Here is a 13,340-nt window from a genome sequence, read left to right on the forward strand (position 1 = left end):
CGAGCGGAATGCTACCGATGAGGATTGGCTAATCAAAGGGTTATTGACTTTTTAAAGAAATAGTACATAGGGGAACTATTATTTCATAGGTCAACAAGCACTTCCAACTACAGGAAAAAAAAAGAAAAAAAAAAGCGTGCGTTAACCATTTTGGTTTTCTAAAGTGAATCTACAAATTGATTTAATTTTAGATTAAAATTCCTGTAGTTAAATCAGCGACCCATATATAATCACAGTGACTACTTCTGTCGTGACTACTGATCATGCAAAAAAAAAAATAAAATTGACATACATAATGGGAAGTCACATGTATAATCAACCAGTACCCATCAACGTTCCACACACCTTTCATGTTATAATATTCAGTACGAAATTTTGGAAGATCTCCAAAATTCGTTCATGCGTTATTATGACAGGGTGTGCGCAACGAAAAGTAAATATCTTTGTGAATGATGGAGGTGATAGTGTTTTGTTCCTCACGTAACATCACACTGTCTCCTAACACAGGTCTTAGACAAAGGGTGACCCATTCCCTGATCAAGTGTCCATTGGCTCTCGGAGGCAACTTTTTAACTATAAAAAATAGGGAGGGGGAAGGGTGGCACTACTTGGCAGTGCATCCTTAGCTGGCGATGCTCTTAGAGACACCATATACACAATTTTCTCCTCCCTGCAACCTTTAACCCTTATTAACCAACCAAGGTAAGGCTGCAGGTAACCTGTACCACACCAGATAAGAATTAAATTAACCCTCTCATTGTATATATATATATATATATATATATATATATATATATATATATATATATATATATATATATATAAATATATATATATATATATATATACACACACACCTCTTGGTGTATATATCCTGTGCAGCCTTCATGACCCTCGTGCAACTGATAGGCTTTAGGGATAACGAAACCAACCTACTAATCAATATTATATTCACATCATTAGCATATTTCTATTCTTATTACGAAATATCGAAAGTTGTAGTTAATTTAAGATACTTTATATTGATCACCTCATAATACTGATTCTTCATATACGTATCTGTTGTCTCGTTTATTAAGAAAAGTGAAGTATAGGTGAGGGAAGAATGAGATTTTTATCACACGCACACACTGGAGGACAGGAGGGTTAGGGGAGACATGATAACGACATACAAAATACTGCGTGGAATAGACAAGGTGGACAGAGACAGGATGTTCCAGAGATGGGACACAGAAACAAGGGGTCACAATTGGAAGTTGAAGACCCTTTTGAGCCAAAGGGATGTTAGGAAGTATTTCTTCAGTCATAGAGTAGTCAGGAACTAGAATAGTCTAGCAAGTGAGGTAGTGGAGGCAGGAATCATGCATAGCTTCAAGATGAGGTATGATAAAGCTCATGAAGCAGGGAGAGAGAGGACCTAGTAGCACTCAGTGAGAAGGCGGAGCCACAGCTGAGTCTCGACCCCTGCAACCACAATTACGTGTGTACAATTATGTGAATTAGATGAGTACACACACACACACACACACACACACACACACACACACACACACACACACACACACACACACACACACACACACACACACACACGCACCATAAAGGTCATACAAAAGAGGTAATTTGGCTGCATCCAAACAAGGTAAGGTAGGCTTCAGTTTCTTGCATCAAGAGCCCTTGAAAGAAATATTCTTCATAAACTCACCATTAGTTATAACTACCACTATAACTAATATATTTTACATTAATTTAACTTTCAAGTGTTGAATAACAACTTAAACACGAAGCGCCAGAAATAGTGAGAGTCAAAAAAGAATTATAGACAAGTCATTAATGTAAATACGTATCTATCTATCTATCTATCTATATATATATATATATATATATATATATATATATATATATATATATATATATATATATATATATATACATATATATATACATATATATATATATATATATATATATATATATATATATATATATATATATATATATATATATATATATATATATATATATATATATATATATATATATATATATATATATATATATATATATATATATATATATATATATATATATATTATATATATATATATTATATATGTATATATTATATATATATATATAATATATATATATAATATATATATATATTATATATATATATATATATATATATATATATATATATATATATATATATATATATATATATATATATATATATATATATATATATATATATATATATATACAAAACACTAAGCAGTGCATAACTATGGTATTTTTAAAATGGAAATTAGCAGAGCAGGTGAAAAACGACCAACCATGTTACCAAAACTCTTGTGCTATCAGCCTCAGAGGCTGTAAATTATATTTGGGCATGACATTAGCAACAAAGTTAGAAAAATATGTTTGGGAATGACATTATGAACAGAGTTATGGAAAGTATGCGAGGTAACGTGTATGCGAAGTAACGCCTAGGTGTCACCGTCCACTGGTAAACGTGGACGGTGACACCTACGCTACTCTACGCTACCTCTCTCCCTGCTTTGGTTGCTCCCCTGCAACACTGCACAGCTCCTGATGACGCACTGAGAAGTGCGTCATCGTTATATATATATATATATATATATATATATATATATATATATATATATATATATATATATATATATATATATATATATGCCGTTTACCCCCAAGGCAACGCGATCTAAACAATAAAAATATATTCTCCATCACTTGCTCCCTAATAGTTTTTCATGAAGTGCACATACATCACCAACCAGTGAGCCAACCATCCACGACAACCCCATTCATCTTCTAGGCAGGAACCATCCAGGGAGGTAATATGATGCCATCATATAAGTTTGTACGGCGAGCCTGTTAAATATTGTGCACTCGGCAGATTGCTGGTGTTTTCTTTCCGTCTCATCAACATGTAAGATGATAGGTAACGCAAAAAAAAAAAAATCTACTTACATTCAGCATACACCTGGCTTCATTTTATTTATTTTTAATCCTATGATATTTATTCTCTATTTTAGGAGGCCTGGTCTGAGGCCAGGCTGCTGGGGAGATGAGCCTCCCCGGAGCCATTAACAAATGACTGATATCCTGCCTGAGTCCGGCTTACCAGTGTTCCCCCTAAATTCCTTTGTAAAATTTACCTTGTTCACATTCAACAGCACGTGAAATTTCGAGAACCACTTGTCTTCACTCCAACTTAGCGAGTTTCCACAAACCTACTGAGTGTTCAGTCCTCCACCTTGCAAAACCTTCCTGTGACGTTCTCCACCTGAGAGTACATACACCAACAAGGGTCTATCATCACACCGAAACAATTCGGCAGTTATTTACCCCTCTCCCCCCCCCCCCCGCAGAAAAAAACGTATATGAAGAATATAATCGAGCCAACTGTTGAAAATAATATTTCAAACTTTAAAAATTCCTGTTCACTGACAACCTGGCAGGTTAAGAGATCGCAGTCAAGATTAGCGGAAAGAGGATCGAGTCATCATGCTTTGCGCTGAATGACCCTCACGGATTTAGCCCTGCATGGGAATAATTAAACCTTTAACATTTTCCCAGGACTCTGGATACCGGATCCAACAAGTTATCAAACTATGCAGAGGCTAGCCCATCAAGGCTGACATCACTTTTTTGTGACAGCGTGACATCATTCTTTGTCATAGGGCAAGCTCACCTTTTGTTTCAATTTGCTGAAGATGGAGGTAGGAGTGCCGCTTAGCAGCAGACGCCCCAATACAAGGATAAATCAACCCTTGGCTATATCGTGCAGATAATAATAGCATTTCCTGAAAGAAGTTCTTTATCTTTTCTGTGCAGAGGTTTATACTTCGAAACATCTTGAAGGTAGTTATACCACTGTTATGGCCTCTACATATCCTCAGACCGATTGATCCGGCAATCTCATCACAAAAAATGCCGTTCTTGGAGCCCCTCGCCTAGTCATTTGCTCCAGTGTGTGAAATAAAACTATACGCGCTAAACTGAAACTTCCAAAGCTCAAATTATCTCCAAAAAATTCCTGATATTCTATTGCCCTGGCAATATGGTCGGTTACATTACTGTCTAAGCAGAAATTTCACATCATGAATGTATCACTGAAAATCAAGGTGTTTGAACCTTAGTTTGCTAGCCACCCAAGGGGGTTCCATTCGTTCCCACGATACACAGAGTTTTAGATTCTTTCCATTACAGCATTGTGACATTTCTGTTTGTGTTGATGTAAGTGCTAGGATTTGTTAGCAAATGTCAGTGGTAGAGCGTTCAGCTTACAACAAAGGACCATGGTTTAACCCCGAGCAAGAGTGAAACATGGGGATAAGTCCCTATGCACCTGCTGCGTCCCTTGTAGGTCGCAGCCTCGAACAGGAGCGAAACATGAGAACTAGTCCCCACATATCTGCCGCGTCCCTTGTGAGTAGCATCCATGGGGGAGATATATGAGGAGCCTGATGGATTTAATCCACATTAGTTTCGTTTCTTGAGTTATTCAGAGTTACTAACCCTCTGTGGTTAATAATCTGAATAACAAAACACCGAACACTCGAGAGGCAGGGAGAACAGGAAAATTTAGTTCCGACGGTCCACACAGGGCTTACTACAGTCCGGTTTCAATAGTTACTTGTGGACGCTCAAGCCTCCGTCCGCTGTTCGCACTACAGATATAGTACCGAGCTGTACTTATCGATGTACTAGTGTAGTGAACCCAGGTTCAGAACGTATGCTCGACCGAGGTGTATGGTAGCGTGAGCTCGTCTCATAACACTGATCCATTTAGTTAATATATTTTTCTAAAGGGGTGAACCGATAAGCCAGAGGAAGGCCTCGGTCAGATGACCAAAAGAAGGCTCCAGTGGTGGGTCACCATATGACTAAGACCCGCATCAGACATCAACTGTCCTGTTTCCTGACGGATATTACTTAATTAACTTAACCTAACTGTCCCATTACTTCTATAATAGTGCAAGGATATTCTTGGACAAACTCTTATATATCTGTCGTTGCACACAAGCACCTTATTCCTGAAGACAAGCACCTTACCTCTGTACACAAGCACCTTACCCATGTGTAGACAAGCACTTACACCTGCGTATACAAGCACCTTCCTCCTGTGTAAAAGGATACCTGATCAGCCGGGCTGTGATGCATATGTTGGGCTGCGGGCGGCGGGCACTAACAGCTTGATCGATCAGGCCATCAACCAGGAGGCCTGGTCTGGGACCGGGCCGCGGGAGTGGTGACTTCCAGGTAACACCTGTGTCATTGAGATTTAAACAAAAGAAAAAACAAGAGAATCGTTGCTTATTACTCCTTCGTGCTAATGGGCCTCCTAGTAAACGGGACCTGTAATATTTGGGACGGGAGGGGTGCTCTCTGTATTTTTATATTATAATCATCAGTACTGAAAGAGTTCCCTGAATTAACTCGGTTACCCAAGTCCATGAAATCTGCGAGACAGCATAGGCTGCGATTTTTTTCTCTCTCTCTTAGGTTTCTTGGGGGAAAAAAAGTGGTTGGAATCTCTTGTGATATGTTGTTTTCACAGATTGTTTTAGTTGTAAGACTAATTATTGAGGAGGTTCTAATAAAGGAAGATGAACATAATGCAATAAAATAAATCAGGAACTGGTAAGTTATGGTAGCATAGTTAAGACCCGAAGGTGGACTGTGTTTTGGTAGGCTTTAAGGTTTAAGATGAAAGCCTTGTCAGCTGATAGTTTGTTTATTTATCTTCAGCTGATTCTGTTTTGTTTACTGATTGTCGTCAGCTGATATTGTTTTGTTTACTTATCATGGTCAGCTGACACTGTTTTATCTACTCATCATGGTCAGCTGGTACTGTTTTGTTTACTTACCATCATCAATTGATACGAATTTGTTTACTTGCCGTTGTCAGCTGATACTCTTTTGTTGACTTACCATCATCAGCTGATACTGATTTGTTTACTTATCATGGTCAGCTAGTAGAGGGGACCAGGAGAGGTGAAGGCCTGGTCCTCAGACTGCCCCACACTGACCTGGCCCAGAAGCCAGTTATAACGCACCTCACTCTACAACGACCAATAAGATCACAGAATTGGGCTCTCAGGTGCTGACTGAGAATTCGTGATGTTTCTCCAATATGATTTATTGTACTTTAGATGCTGGCAAGTTTGTAATAAGGAGTTGATTTAAATAAAGTCGAGCAGCAATTGCACTTGTTTAATTTTTCCTTCAAGCTCAGACACATGTGTATTTGTGTTATATACATAAGATATTCGAAATATTTATTAAACGTTCCATTCTAAATCGTCGGGGGATATTTTGAGTATTTATATGCCAAAATTTTCCACATCCTCCCGAAGGCGGAAACATAGTTCTTAAGTCTAGATAAGATCTGCATCCCGCAAGCCCTCCCAATGGACTCCGGATGCGATTTTTTATCAAACCTCCTGATCACTGCAGCATCCGCTGCATCAACATCATAAGTCAACAACTTCTTGAAGGTTCTAATGGTCTCAATACCATTTATGTTTACCATGATTATCGCAAGTCATTCTGCTTTATCTCAGTGACAACTACTTAGATCAAATGGTAAGTTTCACTTATCACTAATACGGTTTCTGCTGAGCTCAGTGTCAACATAAGTAGCCTTACCCACAAAGTCCACTACGTCATCCAAACGTTAAGCATCTGGAATATTGACTTCATTCACCTTACGGTAGTCTATACACATTCGTCCCCTCAAGGGAGGTTCCTTGACGCTGGTGAGGGGCTCTTGATTTAGGGAATTGGATCTGTGCTCCAGTTTCCTGAATTGAGCCTGAATGCCTTCCATCCCCCCACATGTGCTGTATAATCCTATGGGTTTAGCGCTCCCCCATGATTATAATTATAATGTACACATTCGAAAACCTCCATCAGACTTCTTTAGAAGGATACACGGTGAAGCCCACGGACTGGATGACTCCTCCCACTAATCTGTGTTCTAACATAAATGCTACCTCCTGCTGAAGTAGCCTCTATTTTTTCAGGATTAGCGCTGTGTTTCCAGCATCTACATCATGAACTGGCATGCAATGAGTATGTTTCAATTTATTCAGTGTATGTCACACTCCCATGTAGGATGCCTCCCAACCAGCGAACCGGATGATAAGGGTTTAACAATCGATAGGGTACCCATCGTTAAATCAGTACCTTGGTTCATTAACCAATCACAGGCAAGCAGGCCAAAGCTGAAACAAAGTGGCTCACTTGCGGGAAGCATTGGCAGACTTGCCTACCTGCTGGTTGAGTACGGTGCACTCTGGCTTCTGCTTTGCCATCTCTCACCGTGGTGTACACTTATTATTATTCTATCTGTACATACTGTACATAGTGTACATATCTGTATATAGTGGGTGAAGGCAAAATATACATTATAGTCTACTGCTGAGTTTGTTTGCTCCAATTCCCATTACAACAAAGGTCTTACAGGCCATTCATTACCTGTGTTCGAAATAATCAAGTGGCATATTTACCCTAGTTGTTTCACTTGTTACTAATATGGATTCACCTGAGCTCAATGTCACTTTATTACTTTCGGCTCAGCACCGTATTTGTTCCCTTAAGGCTATCCTAATCGTCACTCTACACTTGATTCCACCTTTCTAAATTTATTTCGATTCCGAGGCAATTTCTCGTTGGTAGGGAGCCCTTCAGAGCTGCAATAGGGTTTTCAGGTTGCTTGGTCAGTAGTGTACGAAAGAATTTTATCCTCCTTCCAAACACCATATGATTAGGAGTGAGAACTAGCTCATCTAGTTTATTTTGTACACAAGTCAGTGGACAGATTACCTGCATGAGATATAAAGGGCAAATTATCTGCATGAGGTTTACAGGGCAAATTATCTGGAGTTTACCTGGAGAGAGTTCCGGGGGTCAACGCCCCCGCGGCCCGGTCTGTGACCAGGCCTCCTGGTGGATCAGAGCCTGATCAACCAGGCTGTTGCTGCTGGCTGCACGCAAACCAACGTAGGAGCCACAGCCCGGCTGATCAGGAACCGACTTTAGGTGCTTGTCCAGTGCCAGCTTGAAGACTGCCAGGGGTCTGTTGGTAATCCCCCTTATGTATGCTGGGAGGCAGTTGAACAGTCTCGGGCCCCTGACACTTATTGTATGGTCTCTTAACGTGCTAGTGACACCCCTGCTTTTCATTGGGGGGATGGTGCATCGTCTGCCAAGTCTTTTGCTTTCGTAGTGAGTGATTTTCGAGTGCAAGTTCGGTACTAGTCCCTCTAGGATTTTCCAGGTGTATATAATCATGTATCTCTCCCGCCTGCGTTCCAGGGAATACAGGTTCAGGAACCTCAAGCGCTCCCAGTAATTGAGGTGTTTTATCTCCGTTATGCGCGCCGTGAAGGTTCTCTGTACATTTTCTAGGTCAGCAATTTCACCTGCCTTGAAAGGTGCTGTTAGTGTGCAGCAATATTCCAGCCTAGATAGAACAAGTGACCTGAAGAGTGTCATCATGGGCTTGGCCTCCCTAGTTTTGAAGGTTCTCATTATCCATCCTGTCATTTTTCTAGCAGATGCTCATGGAGAGGCGTCTTGCTCCTCTCTGTGAGAATTGCCAAGCTCCATTATCAGTCAGCCACATTCTGTTGGACTGCCCACTTTATCAACGAGCACGCAGAATTTACCTCTGTCGTCGTCTTCGCTCCACTGCTCTCTCTTTACCTTCCCTTCTCGCTGATGGACCCACCTTTCATCCGGACTCTCTCATTGACTTTTTGACAACAACTGACTTACTTCACAAATTCTGATACCTTCAGCCCTTTCTACTTCAATCTCTTGCTACCCTCTACACCCGTACTATCCCCTGCCCCGCTGTTTTCTGTAACCTGCTGATCATCCCTCCTCCCTTCTGCCATCCAATACCCTCGCTTCCTTCCCTACCCTGCAGCGCTGTATAGCCCTTGTGGCTTAGCGCTTCTTTTTTATTATAATAATAATCTAGCAGATGCGATTGATACAATGTTATGGTCCTTGAAGGTGAGATCCTCCGACATGATCACTCCCAGGTCTTTGACGTTGGTGTTTCGCTCTATTTTGTGGCCAGAATTTGTTTTGTACTCTGATGAAGATTTAATTTCCTCGTGTTTACCATATCTGAGTAATTGAAATTTCTCATCGTTGAACATCATATTGTTTTCTGCAGCCCACTGAAAGATTCGGTTGATGTCCGCCTGGAGCCTTGCAGTGTCTGCAATGGAAGACACTGTCATGCAGATTCGGGTGTCATCTGCAAAGGAAGACACGGTGCTGTGGCTGACATCCTTTTCTATGTCAGATATGAGGATGAGGAACAAGATGGGAGCGAGTACTGTGCCTTGTGGAACAGAGCTTTTCACCGTAGCTGCCTCGGACTTTACTCTGTTGACGACTACTCTCTGTGTTCTGTTAGTGAGGAAATTATAGATCCATCGACCGACTTTTCCTGTTATCCCTTTAGCACGCATTTTGTGCGCTATTACGCCATGGTCACACTTGTCGAAGGCTTTTGCAAAGTCTGTATATATTACATCTGCATTCTTTTTATCTTCTAGTGCATTTAGGACCTTGTCGTAGTGATCCAATAGTTGAGACAGACAGGAGCGACCTGCTCTAAACCCATGTTGCCCTGGGTTGTGTAACTGATGGGTTTCTAGATGGGTGGTGATCTTGCTTCTTAGGACCCTTTCAAAGATTTTTATGATATGGGATGTTAGTGCTATCGGTCTGTAGTTCTTTGCTGTTGCTTTACTGCCCCCTTTGTGGAGTGGGGCTATGTCTGTTGTTTTTAGTAACTGTGGGACGACCCCCGTGTCCATGCTCCCTCTCCATAGGATGGAAAAGGCTCGTGATAGGGGCTTCTTGCAGTTCTTGATGAACACGGAGTTCCATGAGTCTGGCCCTGGGGCAGAGTGCATGGGCATGTCATTTATCGCCTGTTCGAAGTCATTTGGCGTCAGGATAACATCGGATAGGCTTGTGTTAACCAAATTTTGTGGCTCTCTCATAAAAAATTCGTTTTGATCTTCGACTCTCAGTCTGGTTAGCGGCTTGCTAAAAACTGAGTCATATTGGGACTTGAGTAACTCACTCATTTCCTTGCTGTCATCTGTGTAGGACCCATCTTGTTTAAGTAGGGGCCCAATATTGGATGTTGTTCTCGACTTTGATTTGGCAGAGGAGAAGAAATACTTTGGGTTTCTTTCGATTTCATTTATGGCTTTTAGTTCTTCCCGCGATTCCTGACTCCTATAAAATTCCTTTAGCTTGAGTTCGATGCTTGCTATTTCTCTGACCAGTGTCTCCCTACGCATTTCAGATATATTGACCTCTTTTAGCCGCTCTGTTATTCTTTTCCGTCGCCTGTAAAGGGAGCGCCTGTCTCTTTCTATTTTACATCTACTCCTCCTTTTTCTTAGAGGAATAAGCCTTGTGCATACATCGAGTGCCACCAAGTTAATCTGTTCTAGGCATACGTTGGGGTCTGTGTTGCTTAGTATATCTTCCCAGCTTATATCGGTTAGGACTTGGTTTACTTGGTCCCACTTTATGTTTTTGTTATTGAAGTTGAATTTGGTGAATGCTCCCTCGTGACTAGTCTCATTATGTCGGTCTGGGGCTCCACGCATACATGTCTGAACCTCAATTATGTTGTGATCTGAGTATATTGTTTTTGATATGGTGACATTTCTTATCAGATCATCATTGTTAGTGAAGATGAGGTCTAGTGTATTCTCCAGTCTAGTAGGCTCTATTATTTGCTGGTTTAAATTTAATTTTGTGCAGAGATTTAAAAGCTCGTGTGAGTGTGAGTTTTCATCAGAGCTGCCTCCTGGTGTTATTACTGCAACAATATTATTTGCTATATTCCTCCATTTTAGGTGCCTTAAGTTGAAATCCCCCAGGAGCAAGATGTTGGGTGCAGGAGCTGGAAGATTTTCCAGACAGTGGTCAATTTTTAACAGCTGTTCCTGGAATTGCTGGGATGTTGCATCCGGAGGCTTGTAGACTACCACAATGACTAGGTTTTGGTTCTCGACCTTTACTGCTAAAACTTCCACTACATCATTTGAGGCATTTAGCAGTTCTGTGCAAACAAGTGACTCTGCAATGTACAGGTCAACCCCCCCCTTTTGCCTGTTCACTCTGTCACATCTGTATAGGTTGTAACCTGGGATCCATATTTCATTGTCCAAGTGATCCTTTATGTGGGTCACAGTGAAAGCCGCGAACATTGCCTTTGCCTCTGCAAGCAGTCCATGGATGAAAGGTATTTTGTTGTTTGTTGCTGGCTTTAGACCCTGTATATTTGCAAAGAAGAATGTCATCGGACTGGTGGTATTGTTGGTACTGGGGGGAATTTTTTTCCGGCATTAGTATCTGTATCTGTTGGTTTGGAGTGGAGGCCATCGACTGTGGTTCCACTCCAGGAATGACTGGATTTGGTGTACGATTTCTGCCATTTCCTGCCAGTTTTTTTTCCTTCCTGGCACTAAAAAAAACCTCTCCCTCTTGAGTGGCTGTGGCTACCCAGGTTTTCCCATGGCCTGGATGTTTTGTATCTTTTTGTCCCCTTTAGATGGTGTGCCTGGCAATTTAAGTTATAGCACAGTCTTTCCTGTACTGAAGAGGTACACATTTCAGGGTGAAAAAGCTTACAGGAAGGGAGTTTGCATTTTCCTGTTGTCATATGGGCATGGCATTTTCTAGGGTGGTCATAGTTGCACGTCCCGTCTGTTTTTCCAGATTTCCCATGTCTGCAGATACCAAGTGCATAGTATGTGCACAGGCTTGGTTTCCGTTTGCCTTGGGTTTCTGTGACTGTATTCCCTGTTGGTGCATGTTTCCCTGTCTTATTCCTATCCTCCCTAGCACCAACAATGGAGCTCCCACCAGTTGTTTTTGGTAATATATCCTCACTATAGCTAGTGGAGTCCTCTTGTTTGCTATTTCCTGTGGTATTTCTAGTTTGCAATATTAGTTTTATCTTATCTTTGACTACACTTGTTTCCCCACTACGGCTCCTGTCCCCTATGAGGTCATTTATATGTATTCCTTCCTGCATATAATTCCCGACTACCTGGACAAAATCTCCAGCTTCACCATTACTGTCTCCCAGGACAGCACCTCCAGCTTCACCATTACTGTCTCCCAGGACAGCACCTCCAGCTTCACCATTACTGTCTCCCAGGACAGCACCTCCAGCTTCACCATTACTGTCTCCCAGGACAGCACTATCAGCCCCACATTTACTGACTACCAGGACATCACCTCCAGCCTTACAGTTTCTGACTACATGGCCAGTATCAAGGGCAGTACCATTCAGCCCAGACTTTTTATGTTCCCATCTGTTGTAGAAAGCTTCCAGGTTGTCTATGAAAGCAGCTTTGATGTTATCCTCTTTTAATACCCTTGTGATTTTAGTCCACAGATTTTCCTCATTTGGGCATACCCAAAAACACTTCCCTGTTTTTATACTGCTTGTAGCTAGTTCTTGGATATCTGCACAAGGGGCGTGACACCAATTTCCACAAAAATGACAATTTATCCATGTGGAAGCCCGTTTGTTTGATTGACTGCAGACTATACAGAGCTTCATAATGATTTGAGTGGTTGATTTACTGTAATTCTACTAGCAACCTCTTGAATACTCTATTAATAACCTCCTTAAATGAAGCTCTAGCTATTTGTATTTCTATTTCTAACTAATTGGACAGCTTACCGTGTACGTTCCTGATTTATATTTATTGTTTGTCTTTGATAAGGGCGCCTACAACCCCATCAGTTTACAGTCTGCTTTATTGTCCAACGAATCCGTTTGAAACCAGTCAAGGGTTCGGACCATCAAGGGTTCGGACCAGTCGAGGGTTCGGACCAGTCGATCTGATCTGATCAGTGGGTCACTTATTTAAAACATACTAGTCGGTGATTTGGGCTAACACATGAAGGATCTACTTGAAATTATCTACCCGAGTAATATGTGATTTGATTGATACAAAAGTATAACTTGCGTGTTGAAGAGCCGGTGATTTCTGGCAGCTCCTACAGTGACGAACGGTCGACCTCAACCCTTGTTTATCAGTCGCTGTATCTAGCATTTCTAGGTTTTTTTTTTTTCGTCTCCACCACAATAAATGCTATATTATCACTATAGTTGACTGGTGGAAATTTTGTAGGAAGGACGCTTTTTCTGTAGTAATAATTGCTTCTCGTTGTGTATATTGCGACCGCTGGTAACTACAGGTTATATGAAATTCACAGTATACGTCTGGTATTTCAAGAAA

The 13,340-nt window shown here is 41.1% G+C and overlaps 1 long non-coding RNA gene across 1 annotated transcript; it reads right to left on the reverse strand.

The window, feature by feature from the left end:
* Nucleotides 1–2,310: 2,310 nt before the first annotated feature.
* On the reverse strand, nucleotides 2,311–2,696 carry LOC138854307 (uncharacterized). Its single transcript, XR_011393503.1, has 2 exons — nucleotides 2,533–2,696; nucleotides 2,311–2,492 (listed from the first exon to the last, which is right to left on the reverse strand). It is a non-coding gene; the product is annotated as an uncharacterized lncRNA (long non-coding RNA).
* Between the last annotated feature and the right edge of the window lie 10,644 nt (nucleotides 2,697–13,340).

The sequence above is a fragment of the Cherax quadricarinatus genome, chromosome 54 (genome assembly GCF_038502225.1).
Source record: "Cherax quadricarinatus isolate ZL_2023a chromosome 54, ASM3850222v1, whole genome shotgun sequence".
Classification (NCBI taxonomy): Eukaryota; Metazoa; Arthropoda; class Malacostraca; order Decapoda; family Parastacidae; genus Cherax; species Cherax quadricarinatus.